This window comes from Pelobates fuscus, chromosome 2 (genome assembly GCF_036172605.1).
Source record: "Pelobates fuscus isolate aPelFus1 chromosome 2, aPelFus1.pri, whole genome shotgun sequence".
Taxonomy (NCBI): Eukaryota; Metazoa; Chordata; class Amphibia; order Anura; family Pelobatidae; genus Pelobates; species Pelobates fuscus.
This window is the reverse complement of record NC_086318.1, coordinates 244721055-244735031: the sequence shown is the minus strand read 5'-3', so window position 1 is coordinate 244735031 and position 13977 is coordinate 244721055. Positions and strand designations below refer to the sequence as shown.

Here is a 13977-nt window from a genome sequence, read left to right as displayed (position 1 = left end):
ACACACACACACCCTTGGTGCTTAGGGATTAGTGGGCACCACTAACATCACCGCTAGCCCAACACGTCACGATAGTCAGGGCGACCACATAGGTCATGCCGTTTACCTGCAGCCAAAAACAACATACACCACTGAGCTCACAGACACCTCCGAATGAGGTCGTTAGGCCTCCTCTGAGCCTCAACATAGCAACCGATAACAGTTACCACTCGGCTATTACATGCTCTTACACTTTTATTCAGTGGTGGCTCTAGACTTTGTGAGGCCTTAGGTGAAACTCAAACATGAGGCCCCCACTAACACCCACAGTGGAAAAAAATAGGGGTTGCATGATGTGTATAAGGTGCTGTAGTTGTATTGAAGGACAAGCTTGCAGAGCTGGATACAGAGACCTAATCTCTGTATTCATTGTTCAGAGGCTTGCAGTGCCGCGACTCCCTATGCCGCTGCATTGTGAGGTCTCCGACTGTAGTTATGGCATAATTTGCAGACTATTGTGACATGGTTGGAGGAGGGAGTGTGACAGGGCATGGGGAAGTAAGTGTGACAGGATTGGAGGAAGTTAATGTGACAGGCTGCGTGTGGCATAGTTGGGGGGTGTTTCACAGGATTGGGGTAGGGGGGGTGGATGGGCAGTGATGGGGGGTGGAGGGGCTGTGACAGGGGGTGGGGGGGCGGAGGGGCTGTGACAGGGGATGGAGGGTCAGTGACAGGGAGTGGGGGTGGAGAGGCTGTGACAGGGGGTGGGGGAGTGGAAGGGCTGTGACAGGGGGTAAGGGAGGTTGAACAGAGGGTGGAGGGGGAAAGGCTGTGACAGTTGGTGGAGGGGCTGTGACAGGGGATAGGGGGGATGGAGGGGCTGTGACACTCCTTCCCTGGTGGTCCGGTGGGCTCCCTCTCCCCAGGTGGTCTGGCTCTCTGGTCTGTAGCTCTGCCGGGTGTGAGCTGCAGACCACATGGTAAATCTCGCAATCTCCAGTGTTGCCATGGTAACCCGCGGCAACGCTCTGACAGGTTGGTGATCGCGAGACAGACTGACTGGAGGGGCCACGCACACGGCGGCATTATGGGCAAGTTGCCGGGCCCCCTCCTATGTCAGGCCCTCGATCATAGACCAAGGACCTGACATGTTAGCCTGCCCTTAAGTGATTTGAGTGGTCCTAGACAGCACGAGGCCTTATGCGGTCACCTAAATGGCCTAATTAGAGAGCCGTCTCTGCTTTTGGTTCTACACCCACATAGCACACCTACTCCTCGAGGACCCCATTAGCTAGCGGGAGTTCACTCTCCACTTTACACAACTTGTTACTCACTTTAATAATTCTTATAATATCTTAAAATACTTGCCCACATGTATTCTGTTATGCGTTAATGCAATATTTGATGTTCCTCTATTGCATACTGTAACTGCATAACATATTTTATGGCATATTGGAGCAAGACAAAAATAAAGAATAAAAAATAAAATGGAATGTGTCAGTAAAGTATATTAGAGAGAGTTAGTTTAAGGTGTTACCTTAAGATTATTATATTTTGACTTAAATAGGGACTCATTTATGAAGAGCTCTACAGGCCAAGGGTCCTGGAGTTTTAACTGTAGAATTTGCAAACTCCACATGTTGAGTCCTAATTACTTCACAGACGACTCATTTAAGTCTCATGAGTGTGGTCCGAGCGTTTTCCACATTCACTTCACTAGCCAATCAAGTTTGCACAAGTTGACAGGATAGTCTGTCTTTGACATCTGACAGGGACAGCATCTAGCTAGTTTAATTATGGAATTAAAAACAAATTTAAAAGATGACAGCTGCTCTTTTAAAGGAACAGAAACATATATTCTTGACCCTATAGGGTTAAAAACACTATTTAAGTGGCTTCCTACTAAAAAGTTAATTAACTTATTTTTATTTGCCAACGCTGACCCCTTCCCGGTCCGCCACCTTGACTGGGATCATCAGAATTGAGGGTCTCAGCCAATCCAATGCTTTCCTACAGGAAAGCATTGGGAGTCAATGCATCTCTATAGGGAATGTTCAGCATCTCCATGCAGAACATGGAGACACTGAACATCAGTACTGCACATTGTGAGTCACTGATCCAGGAAACACATCAAGTGGCCATCTGTGTAATGGCCACTAGATGTGTCCCAAGGCAGCAATTCTCTGGAAAGGCATTGTTTACATTAAAAAGCTTGCAGGGACTGACTATACTCACCAGAACAACTACATTAAACAGTAATTGTTCTGGTGATTATAGTGACCCTTTGAGCCAATCCTCTTATGATGGAAAAAAAGTTAGGTAAATAAACATTGAGGTCACTGTAAGGTAAGGTGTTTAAGGTAGTAGTTTGTGAATTTGTTTTCTGGTTTTAGGACAGCAACCTACTTGGCAGGAAATTCTTAGGTTACATTTTTTTTAGATTCTTTAAATTCACACAACTCATGCTCCAGTACTTAGTAAACATTACACATTCTATTTGATAAAGAATAACAATAGACTATTTACCCAGTCTTGAATTTAACAGGACAGTCACAATGCCACATTACATTTCCTTTTTCTCTGATATTCCTCTTCCCCCCTCTTGTTGTAGATAGCTTTTTCCAGGGCATTTCTACCCATAAGAGAATTTTTCTGCAATGCTCTCCATTTAGCCTGCCCTATGGAACTGCCTTACATCCCGACAAGAATACAATGCTGACACATGCCAAGTGCCAGTGATAAACCATATGGTATTACGGACATGCCCCCATGTGTACCACAACCTGCCTTTTCCTATTTAAGCATATTATTTGCCAGTGTAGCTAAATATGCATAACGTAGTGTGATAATGACATATATGCTGACAATCTACATGTCCATATCTCATTTCTATTTCAGTGATATGGTAAAGCCCGTTTTAAGGACAATGATATGCGTGTTCCTTATTTTTACAGTATATTGTTGTGAGTTAAGCCTGCTATTTTCAGTTTATTTTTCAAGTCTCATGATGATGACAGAATTTCAAGCTGTTTCTCACTGAGCCATAGCTGAACTGAACCAAAAGTAATGAAGTCAGGTGGCTGGAAATTCCACAGCCTGTGAGAGAACCTCCGTGAATACAGATTTGGTGTTTTTCTAGGTATTCGGCGTACTGAAAGGTAGAAAATATGGGGATTTGATACATTTATAGAAAGGCAGGTTGATCATCTGCCTAATGCAATGATCTCTTAAATGGAATATATATGCATTATCATATGACCCAAATGATTAAAAGCTAAAGGAATGAATTCCCAGCATCTTATTAAATATATGTTATGTGCATATATTATTTGTGCATACCGATGATATCTCAGACCTATAAACACTTATTCCAAAATTGCATGTCTAGTACATAATTATTCAACCAATAATGCTAAACACACAGTTCACATCTGTTTTAAATTTGACTATATTTACTGCATAATCTATTTACAGATTAATTAAAATAAAACAAACACAAAAAACAAAGCCACATAACTATTGCATCAAGTAGAAGTGATTCCAAAAAGCACAAGTATAACATTGAAGTATCCAAGGCTTCCAATTTAAATAAAAACTAAGCATATAGAATGAAATTAATAAATGGGGGTCCTCTGGATCCCAAAATAATTGTAAGAGAGGCTGCAACGTCTCCTACCTCAAGCTAAATGAGTTATAGTCCTCTCCTTTACTCCCATGACTCCCCCCCCCGAACACCTTAATTGGAATGATGGGTTGATAGAATTGAATTGGGACTGAAGTTGTATGTGTGGAACAGCCTAATCAATTGCATTATTGATGCAATGCTGACACAGGGGATTTAAACCCATCACAGTATATTAAAGTTTATTTTTTATTTTCTTCAACATACTTTTAGCATTCTGAAATGTATTTAATTTATTTCCATCCCCTTTACTTAAAATTGCATCAATACATTATATTATTGTTATTATTATTATTTACAAACACAAAGATAAAGCTTGCGCTTACAGCAGCAGTAGCTTAGTATCCAACAGCTTAAAATACATAGTAAAAACAAAGAGAACGTTACCTGCGCTCTGGCCTAAATCCCCATGTACATTTAAACAAAACGGAGGCTCTTTAGTTCTATTCCAATGGCCATTTGAATATATAAGCTCACCTGCCACGTCAAGGCAAGCCTCAATAGGTGAGTTCCTACACTAGCCATTAGATATGCTATCAGCCAAGAATCCCCAGTGAGACAGGAAGGGGTATTTTATAAACCCTTTCACATTTAACCCTTTATAGGGCTTCTACACAAACAATAAACTTTGCTGGTATCAGACAAAGTGTAAACATCTCTAATGAGAAAGGAAGGGGTGTTTTATAAACCCCTACATACTTAACCCTGAATAGGGCTAGAACACATACAAATCACCTTACTGGTATCAGCTAAAATGCAAATTTCTCTAATGAGACAGGAAGGGAGGGGTGCTGCCCCTACATACTTCTAAACTCTTAATAAGGCAAACGTGGGGAGGCTGGCAGCAATGTAACATAACTGTGTATGATACAAACATCATATACAAACACAAAGATAAAGGATGTTTATTTCCATTAGCAGAAAGTGAAGACCCATGAGGATTGTTTGATGTATTATAGTAAATATTAAATTGTATAACAGCTCCACCACATGCTCAGCAAGGCCTTTTCTCTCTTGCATGCAGTGTGAAGATGAAGTAACTATACCATTTTTCCGGGTTGGTGTGAGACACAGAGATTTCTGCTCATTTGTTTTAATGTTCACTGTGTGGTTGATGGCAGCAAAATGAGACAAAATTGTTTTTAGTGCACAAAGACTGAGGCTTCCTTAATCCACATAACCTTGTTAATCTGGACAAGTAACAATTTCTGTTGATGTTTGTTCAATTAGTTTGACATTAACTTGCTGTACCCCAATCATGTCAAACTCGTGGCCCGTGGGCCGCATGCGGCCCACAATGGACATCTTTGCAGCCCGGCGAGCCACGAGTACATGCTTAGTGTTATAGCAGAGTAGGCACCTGCTTTCCTCACATTGCAGGTGCCTAATCTGCTAAAATTTACCCGGCCAGGGAGGATGGCCAGCAAGGGAGCTTAGTGTTCCTGCTCCTCACTGCTCTCTTGTGTGCGCCATCTGTAGTGAAGCTGGGCTCTGGAATATGATGTCACATTCTGGCACCCGGCATCACTAAACTGCGCGCGAGGAGAGACCCCACATCGGTTCCTAAAGGCAGGGAGCAATAAAGAAAATGATGTGTGTGTGTGTATGTCTGTCAGTGTGTGTGTGTGTGTTTCTGTCAGTGTGAGTGTGTGTGTGTCAGTGAGTATGTGTGTGTCTGTGTGTGTGTCTGTCAGTCAGTGTCTGTGTGTCTGTCAGTGAGTGTGTCTGTGCATGTGTCTGTGTCTGTCAGTGAGTGTCTGTGTGTCTGTCAATGAGTGTGTGCGTGTGTGTGTCTATCTGTGAGTGTGTGTGTGTTTCTGTCTGTGTCTGTCTGTGAGTGTGTGTATGTGTCTGTCAGTAAGTGTGTGTCTTACAGTGAGTGTGTGTGTGTTGGTCAGTGTTGCATTGGATGTGACTGGACAGTGGAGTACCTGGAGGTGCATGGAAGCACGCAACACCACGTCACATTCCAACATGACAGCAACATGCTCCACCTTTACACAGTTTGAAGAAGTAGCGGGAGGATCAGATTTGGCACAGGGTGTGGACGGCGCCATTTGGGGTATACCAGAGCCCGGACTCCGGAGTCGCATACTGGCAGCAGCAATGTGAGTTGAGTCTGCTTGTGTGCTACAGGGGGGTACTGGAATTGAGTATATGGGGGGTACTAGGATTTAGTATATGGGGGAGACTGGGATTTAGTAGAGGGAGGGACTGGGATTTAGTGTGCTGTGGTTTAGTAGAGGGGGTGCTTTGGTTTAGTAGCGGGGGGTGCTGTTTTTTTTTTTATATACTGTACTTTTCAAAATAAACCTCTTCTATGAACATTTAAGGCTTTTTTTTTTTTTTTTTTTTTTGCGGCCCACGTACACTTAAACCTCGTTTACGTGGCCCATGCTAGACTTTGAGTTTGACATGCTTGCTGTACCCTGTCTTGTATACAGTGGAGTACAATTTTCAGTGTAACAATATGTTGTCATTTAGCATTTTGTTAACTTATTAAGTTATAAAGTATCAGCAAACACAGGCGAGTAAATAATAACTAATATACATAGAATTATATACTTTTCTTACTTGCACATTATGTCCAGTCCACTGACTGATGAGATTTTATAATTTTAAGTGTGAATTGAACAGCAGTTTTCAAAATGATTAAAATCCAAATTTCACCTTTTCAAGCGGGGTGGGATGCGTAGGTGACATGACGGCATACGCACGCACACCGCGTTAACCCCTTAAGGACCAAACTTCTGGAATAAAAGGGAATCATGACATGTCACACATGTCATGTGTCCTTAAGGGGTTAAAGGACCACTATAGTGCCAGGAAAACATACTCGTTTTCCTGGCACTATAGTGCCCTGAGGGTGCCCCCACCCTCAGGGTTCCCCTCCCGCCCGGCTCTGGAAAGGGGAAAAGGGGTAAAACTTACCTTTTTCCAGCGTTGGGCGGGGAGCTCTCCTCCTCCTCTCCGCCTCCTCTCCGCCCCGTCGGCTGAATGCACACGCGCGGCAAGAGCTGTGCGCGCATTCAGCCAGTCACATAGGAAAGCATTTACAATGCTTTTCTTATGGACGCTTGCGTGCTCTCACTGTGATTTTCACAGTGAGAATCACGCAAGCGCCTCTAGCGGCTGTCAATGAGACAGCCACTAGAGGATTAGGGGGAAGGCTTAACCCATTTATAAACATAGCAGTTTCTCTGAAACTGCTATGTTTATAAAAAAAATTGGGTTAACCCTAGCTGGACCTGGCACCCAGACCACTTCATTAAGTGGTCTGGGTGCGTAGAGTGGTCCTTTAATGGGCTGAGTCGAGGCTGCTTCCTTGCTGAACTGCGTTCGGAATCCCAGAGATTTGGCACTGGGGTAGCCCTGGTGGGAGCGTGGAGTGGAAAATGGAGAAGGCAGAGTTGGATCCCATCGAGAAAAGAAAAGGAAGACTGGTGTGAAGGATGTGGTGGAGGGTACAAACAGCCCCCTGCATGAAACATTTAATGCACTTGGCACCTGAGTGGTGGATATAATCTCGCTGGAAAAGAGTACTCTGCCTAAATACACACCGCCAGCAGCAGACCTGGAAAGGATCTGGGTGATGTGAGTAACTCAAAGAGATTACGAAGGAGGGGGGGAATTGTTTGCTAAAACAGATACTAACACATATTGTATGGGAAGTTGAACTTTGAGAAGATAAGAGAGGAGAGGAAGGAGGGAGGAAGAGAGGAAAGGAGAGGAAGAAAAGGAATGAAATTACTAAATGAAAAGCATAACAATTGCTACTGGCAGAAAGAAATTGATTTAACAAACAGGCAAAAGAGACATTCTAACTTTAAAACATAAAACAAGCACAACCTTATAACTGGGAGATGAAAATACTGATATTTTAGAGAAAATAAGAGATATTCAATGCCTGTTGAAATAGATGGAAAATTGCTAACTCTCAATCCCAAATAAGAATACAAAAGGGGATACTAACTAAGAAAGGAACAGTTTACAGATAAACAAAGAAATAGAGGAGAAGATAAAGGAGAGGATAAAGAGAGGAATATATACCTGAAGCAAAATATATATAAGGTTTTCTTTTTCTTTCTCTTCTTTTTATTGTTTACTCTCTTCCTCTCTCCTCCTTGTGGTTCCTCTGATGTAAAAAAGTTAAATCAGTTAAGCTGATGGTGTCAAAAAAATTGACGGAGCAAAAATCTACCTTAAAGGGACACTCCAGGCACCCAGAACACTTCTGCCCATTGGAGTGGTCTGGGTGCCAACTCCCACTACTCTTAACCCTGCAACTGTAATTATTGCAGTTTTTTATAAACTGCAATAATTACATTGCAGGGTTAACTCCACCTCTAGTGGCTGTCTACTAGACAGCCACTAGAGGGCACTTCCTGCTTCATAGCAAAGACTTTGCTAGAGCGTCGCTGGACGTCCTCACACTGTGTGAGGACCTCCAGCGTCGCTCAATTCCCCATAGGAAAGCATTGAAAATCTTTTTCAATGCTTTCCTATGGGGAGACCTATTGCGCGTGCGCGTCATTGGCGCGCATCGCATTAGGTTTCCTCAGTCGGCGAGCGGGATCAGTCTCGCCCACCGGCTGACGTGATTACTGGGAGGAGCGACGCCGACCCAAAACCACTGCCGAGGGACATCGGCGGGGTCTCAGGTAAGTGACCTGAAGGGGTTTTCACCCTTTCAGCTACCTGGGATGGGAGGTGGGAGGGAGAGAGTACCTGCAGTGCCAGGAAAACTGATTGTTTTCCTGGCACTGGAGTTTTCCTTTAAGAAAGGAGAAAGATAAGAAGGAAAAACAAGAGAAGAGACTTTTAAATTTCTTCTCGACTCGGATAAAAGCGCAATTGAAAATTCTCGAACAGAAACTCCAAATAAAAAGTTATCAATAAAAGAAAGAGGAGATATGCAAGAAAATCTAGAGAATGAGTGGACCACGGAACAGCAAACAGTAGCCCTGGAATACCTGAAAGCATACTTTGAGTTACAAATGAAACAGATTAAACAAGAAGTACAGGGTAATTATGCAGAGCTTAGAAAAGACTTGCTGGGTACTGGACAAAGAGCCAAAATAAATTAGGAAAAAATAGAAAATTTAGAATTCATAACTGGGACACAGAAGGAGACAATAGAAAAACAATAAAAAAAAGATACAGGAAATGGAAACAAGGTTTGCTGAAATGGAGGATAGAAGCAGCAATTTAAGAATATGAAGCATTCCAGACAGAGACGTATTACCCATGAGGCAAACAAGGCATTTGCCTTGGGCGGCATTTTCCAGGAGGCGGCAAAAAAAAGCTGCCCCCAAATGCCCAGGGCAAATGTCTTGTTAGCCGTTGCGGCTAACTGACAAGCCGGGCGGGCGGGACGTCATATTCCAGCTCCCGGCATCACTTTGCGGCGCGCGAGGGAGCTGAGCAGCCAGCTCAGGGGAAAGTGCTCCCTCGCCAGCGCTGACCAACCGACTGACCGCCCGGCAGCCCCACTGGACCCCAGGGAGAGGGAGAACCCCCCCCCCAGCATTCCCAAAGGTAAGGAGGCTTACATTTAAAAAAAAAGTGAGTGTGTTAATGTGAGTGTGTGTGTTTGTTAGTGTATGTCTGTTTGTGTCTGTTAGTGAGTCAGTGTGTGTCTGTTAGTGAGTGTGTCTGTGTGCAGGGCTGCCATCAGAAATTTTGGGGCCCCTGACACAGCTCAAGGTCTGGGCCCCCCGGCGCCTGCACCCGAGTCCCCCCCCCCCCCCTCCGAGTCCGCCCACAGGGATGCAGTGTCTGCAGGGCCGGTGCAAGGATTTTTGCCGCCCTAGGCAAAAGTAAAGTTTGCCGCCCCCCCATGTGACATCACAGTGCCCCACCCATATGATCTGCCATGTTAACTAACACAGTGCTGCACTGCCGCCGTGTTTACAATAAAAGGCCTGCAGGGACAGGCTATAGACACCAGAACCACTACATTAAGCTGCAGTGGTTCTGGGGCCTATAGTGTCCCTTTAATGTGAGGTAAATTAAAGATTAGTGCCACGAATAATATACTAGATTGCCTACTTACAACCAGATGAGGATGATGATGGGCTTCAGCTGCCGTCTGGCTCCACTGGTCTGGTGTAGAACAGGCTCTCTGGAGGCGGTTTGTAACTGTGGTCACAAAAATCAATGTTCTGGGAGAACGAGAAGCAGCTCCATTTTTTGAGGGCCCTTTACACAGCTCAAGGTCTGGGTCCCAGGGTCCACCTTCATGTTCCACCAATGAGTTTGTTCACAGGGGTGTGTGTGTGGGGGGGGGGGGGGGGGATGTCCTGATGTGTGTAAGGAATGCATTGTGTGAATCTGTGTTTGTATGTGTAAGGGCTGCAAGGTGAGTTTGTGTATGTATGGGATGCAGTGTGTGTGTCTGTAAGGGATGCACTGAGTGTGTGGAAGGGGTGCATTGTGTGTTGCTGTGTGTAAGGGATGCATTGCTTGTGTATGTGTGTCTGTGTGTAATGCATTGTGTGTTTTTCTGTGTGCAAGGGGTGCATTGTGTGTGTGTGTGTGATGGATGGCAATCTCTCCCCCTACCCCCGTCAATTTCCTTCTTCTCCCCCTCCCTCTCATTTCCTTCTTCTCCCCCTCCCTCTCATTTCCTTCTTCTCCCCCTCCCTCTCATTTCCTTCTTCTCCCCCTCCCTCTCATTTCCTTCTTCTCCCCCTCCCTCTCATTGCCTTCTCCCCCTCCCTCTCATTGCCTTCTCACCCTCTAATTTCCTTCCTTCTCCCCCCTCCAATTTCCTTCCTTCTCCCCCCTCCAATTTCCTTCCTTCTCCCCCCTCACAATGCCCCAACCATATGATCTGTCATGTTAACTAACGCCAGTGCTGCAGTGCTGCCGTGTTTACATTAAAAGGCCTGAAGGGACAGGCTATAGACACCAGAACCACTACATTAAGCTGCAGTGGTTCTGGGCACTATAGTGTTTCTTTAATGTGAGGTAAATTAGAGATTAGTGCCACGAATAATATACTAGATTGCCTACTTACAACCAGATGAGCTGCAGTCTGGCTCCACTGGTCTGGTGTAGAACATGCTCTTTGGAGGCTGTTTGTAACTGTGGTCACAAAAATCAATGTTCTGGGAGAATGGGAAGCAGCTCCATTTTTGGGGGGCCCTTTACACAGCTCAAGGTCTGGGTCCCAGGGTCCACCTTCATGTTCCACCAATGAGTTTGTTCACAGGGGGTGGAGTGTGTAGAGGATGTCCTGATATGTGTGTAAGGAATGCATTGTGTGAATCTGTGTTTGTATGTGTAAGGGCTGCAAGGTGTGTTACTGTGTATGTACGGGATGCAGTGTGTGCGTCTGTAAGGGGTGCATTGAGTGTGTGTAAGGGGTGCATTGAGTGTGTGTAAGGAATGCATTGTGTGTTTCTGTGTGTGTAAGGGATGCATTGTGTGTAAGGGTTGCATTGCTTGTGTGTGTGTGTCTGTGTGTGTAATGCATTGTGTGTTTTTCTGTGTGTAAGGGGTGCATTGTGTGTGATTGTGTCACTCTCTTCTCCCCCCTCCATTGTCACTCTCTTCTCCCCCCTCCCTTGTCACTCTCTTCTCCCCTTTGTCACTCTCTTCTCCCCCTTGTCACTCTCTTCTCTTCTCCCCTCCCCACTCTCATTCCCCCTCCCTCCCCTGTCACTCTCACCCCCTGTCAATTTCTTTCTCTCCCCATCAATTTCTTTCTCCCCCCGTCAATTTCTTTCTCCCCCTGTCAATTTCTTTCTCCCCCTATCAATTTCTCCCCATGTCAATTTCTTTCTCCCCCAATCAATTCCTCCCTGTCAATTTCTCCCCCTGTCAATTTATTTCTCCCCCATCAATTTCTCCCTCCCCCTGTCAATTTCTTTCCCCCCTGTCGATTTCTTCCCCCCTGTCAATTTCTTTCTCCCCCCATCAATTTCTCCCCCCTGTCAATTTCTTTCTCCCCTATCAATTTCTCCCCCCCTGTCAATTTCTTCCTTCTCCTGTCAATTTCTTCCCCCCCCTGTCAATTTCTCCCCCCTGTCAATTTCTCCCCACCCTCCCCGTCAATTTCTTCCTCCCCCCTCGCCTACCTCTGTTGTAGCGTGACCGAGCCCTGTATGGTCCGCGGGTAAGTGTGCACTTCCAGTTAGTCCGGCCTGGTACAGGAGACAGATGCTCCCTGTACCTGCGGACCATACAGGGCTCGGCCACGCTACAGTGAGGGAGTGACAGGAGGGAGCGCTGAGCGCTTCCCTCCTGTCAGCCCCTCTCCTCATGCTGCGCCCGGGCGGTGCGCCCTCATGGACGCACCAGCCCGGGCAAAGCTGCAGCCGTCTGAGGCTCTCTATAGAGCGCTCGGGCGGGCGATTGCAGCATGAGGGGGGCCGGCGCTTCTGGCGGCGCCCCTTCCCAAGGGGCACCCTAGGCGACTGCCTAGTCCCCCTAACAGGTAGCGCCAGCCCTGTGTGTGTGAGTGTGTCTGTTAGTGAGTTTGTCTGTTAGTGTGTGTGTGCTTGTGTCTGTTAGTGTGTGTGTCAGTGTCTGTTAGTGAGTGTGTATGTCTGTTAGCTAGTGTATGCGTATCTGTCAGTGAATGTGTGTGTGTGTATTTAGAAGGCGGGCGGGGGGGGGAAGGGTGGGGTGGCGGGGGAAGGGCACCTGTGTTTTGTCCTGCCTAGGGCAGCACAAAACCAGGATACACCACTGATTCCAGAGGCTATCGAACAAGACAAAATCCAATAATTTATAATAGAGTTCATTAGGAGATGGGAATCACCTTGGATGAGAAAGTAGACTTCTTTGAAAGATGTCACAGAACGGCCAAACCTAGAAACATACCAGAAGAGGTCCCAAGAGACGTATGGATATGCTGTCACTCATATCTTTTTAACGAAAGATTCCTACAAACAGCAAGACAAAGGATAACAGAAGATGGGAAATTTAAAGATATAAAAATATTTACAGATTTGTCGTTCCAGACAAGAAAAATAAGAAAACAATTCCTACCAGCAATTGCTATCCTCACAGATGAGGATTCACAACAAGGTTCATAGTAATGAATGAGGGGAATATGTAATATTTTGAGTCATTGGAAGGAATATTGAATTGACTAAAACAAGGGACATATAATTGAGGAGGGAGAATGAGGGAGGATTTGGAGGATCAGAAGGAGATGAGGCATAGAAAGCTAAATCAGATGAAAAGGAAGGAATATAAATAATAATCTATTTTGTTTTTCCTCTTTCACAACCTTTTAAGAGGAGGGAGGAAGGTGGTAGGAAATTAGACGGAAATAAAGGGAAATAATTTGACACTTGTAAATCTAATAGATCTTAATTGAAACTACGTGTTCACCAGTGCCATTTCCTTCTCTTACCATCCGCAATAGTTATCTAGTGCCATACCACTTTACTACCAACACCCGACACCGGACCCCTTATAGATCATCCTATACCCTGACACGACATATAACATCACACCTTCACATCCCCTGACAAGAAATCTTGACACCAATCACTGGTTAATGCACTTTCTAAAGAATTACTACATATTATTCTGCCCACACCGCTCCAGCCCTCGACAGGCTCGGCTGGTTCACCACGACCCTAACGGGACCTAGAGGTGAATCTCCTGAGAGGGAAATTGTTGATGACTGACACTTATGATTGCATGCTAAAAAAGCCTCAGAAGAAGGCGCTTGTGTTGGCGCCGAAACACGTGTCAGGCAGGCAGTTAGGGAGGATATGATTTGAGTCTGTTCGCATGGAGAATTAGTCAGCAAGTTGAGCAATCCGTTACAGTTCCTCTATAGAGATACAGAGTTTTCTTTTCTTTTTTTTTAAACTCAAAGGGGTGGCTTCAAGGGGACAGACTTGGTGTATTAAGCAAGAGTTGCATAAGGGGACAGAATTGTTGTATTGAGCGAGCGTTGAAACCTAAGGTCCAGCAGGTTGGCTAGTACAGACCTGGTTCACTGTAGCTCTGCATCCCAGTTACTGAGCGCTCTTTGAACACCGAGTTTGGTCCTCACAGCCGGTTCCTACAATTGTATCATTTTTATTTAAGAGGGGTGATGATGGGGGCACGTTTGGTGGGTGTAGAGTAAGGATTTTTCTCAAAGACACCACTGTACAGCTGTTAGCTAGCATTTTGTAGCACTGTCTGGTTATCAGTGGCTGCTCTCTCCTCACTGAGTTCGCTCCCTCAACCCCAGAGGCATTGCTCTCATAACTGTATCGTTTCTAGATACACTAGTATCATCCAGAACAGTTCTCATTTATATGATACACTTACCTCTCATGTTATTTTCTCGTTGCCTTTTT

The 13977-nt window shown here is 45.2% G+C and overlaps 1 protein-coding gene across 1 annotated transcript in view; it reads left to right on the top strand.

The window, feature by feature from the left end:
• The window catches only part of TAGAP (T cell activation RhoGTPase activating protein), a 122575-nt gene that overhangs the window by 18306 nt on the left and 90292 nt on the right, over positions 1-13977 (top strand). The gene's annotated exons all lie outside the window — the stretch shown is intronic.